Source organism: Bos grunniens, chromosome 16, assembly GCF_055505025.1.
Source record: "Bos grunniens cultivar Pamir isolate PY7600 chromosome 16, Bosgru_T2T1.0, whole genome shotgun sequence".
Lineage (NCBI taxonomy): Eukaryota > Metazoa > Chordata > Mammalia > Artiodactyla > Bovidae > Bos > Bos grunniens.
Genome location: NC_141180.1, coordinates 73,763,517 through 73,765,101, shown reverse-complemented (window position 1 = coordinate 73,765,101; position 1,585 = coordinate 73,763,517).

The following is a 1,585-nucleotide window of genomic DNA, read 5'->3' as shown; positions in this document are numbered from 1 at the left end:
TTAAGCTGCAGAGACACACTTGTAACGATTTCCAACTGGGTTAATCTTTAGTTCACAACAATTACTCTCTTTGAGAGAGGTCCCAACTACAGAGGTGAGCCTGAAATGATGTGTAAGATCCTTGCACACCAACCTAACCTCCTGCCACCTCCTTGGGGTGGACAACCGATCAATGCTGGACCAAGTGCAGAAACGTGAATGGAGAACAGGAGCTGGGAAACTTCCCTTAGTAGCCAGGGTCGTATCCTCCAGCTGCCCAGGGCTCTGGGGACCATGCCCATATTGTCCTCTGCAGCTTATAGGTCATGGAGGCAGGGACTGGGGAGAGGTTCATTGCTTTGTGTTGGGAAGAACCCCTGGAGAAGGGAAAGGCTACCCAATCCAGCATTCTGGCCTGGAGAATGCCATGGACTGTATAGTCCATGGGGTAGCAAAGAGTCAGACACGACTGAGTGATTTTCATTTTCACTTCGGCGGCTTTGTGGCCTGAATCTGGCCTGTGGGTACCCATGGCAAGGGCTCTGGGACTCTGTGGGCACAGTCCCCAAACTGTCCTGGGCCCCCATCCCACCGGCCTGCATGGACAGTTTGTAAATGAGCTCTATCAGGGTGGGCTATTAAGATGTGATCCATATAATGGAGCATATAGACTTGTTCATATTTACTTCTAACATCTTCTAAAGCAGCATTAACAAACTTTTGACATAGGGTGGGGCTATTTTTCATTCCCTGAGTCAAAACCTTCCATTGAAACTTTAGATAAGACTGTTTAAGATTTTCTAATGGAAGACTAAAAGCAAATCACTTTTTATCCTCAGTATTTAAGGGAATAGTGAAAAAACAATCTTGTAAATCAATTACAATTACATTGTGTCACTCTGGAATGGTTACTGGGGACAGGAGCCCAGGTTGTAGGCCCTCCATGTCCTCCATGGTGGCATTAATAGCTCTTAAATCTTGTAAAAGTCTCCATTTACCAGACTTTTTCTTAATGACAAAAATAGGAGTATTCCAGGGGCTATTGGAGGGCTCAATATGTCCCAATTCTAGTTGTTCAAAAATTAATGTTTTAGCTGCCAGAGGTTTTTCTCTAGTCAGAGGCCATTGTTCTACCCACACCGGGTCCTGAGATTTCCACGTAATGGGGTCGACAGCAAAAACAATGGCCTCCATCAAACTTTGGATACCCCAATCCAGTATGGAATTTTTGAGGGGCCAGGAAAATTGGCTCAATTATTCCTGTCTGTTGTTTACCTAATCTTTTTGAAGGGTCATAGCCCATTTGTAACATTTGAGCAGTTACTTTATCATCAGGGCTAAAAAGTAACATGGCCATTTGAGACAGCACATCCCTCCCCCAAGGCAAGAAGGGCAGCAAAGGAATCACATACAGTTGGAATGTTACATGGGTATCAGCCTGTCTTGGGTGCCACTTGCTGGGGTCCAGCCCCGGTGGATCCAGGGAAATTCAAAGGAGAGACGGTATTGGTGAATACACTGGCTTTAATTAGATATTAATTAGAGATATAAAGAGTAATAGAATGAGGATAGCTCAGCAGGAAAATTCAGTGGAGAAAAGAGGCTG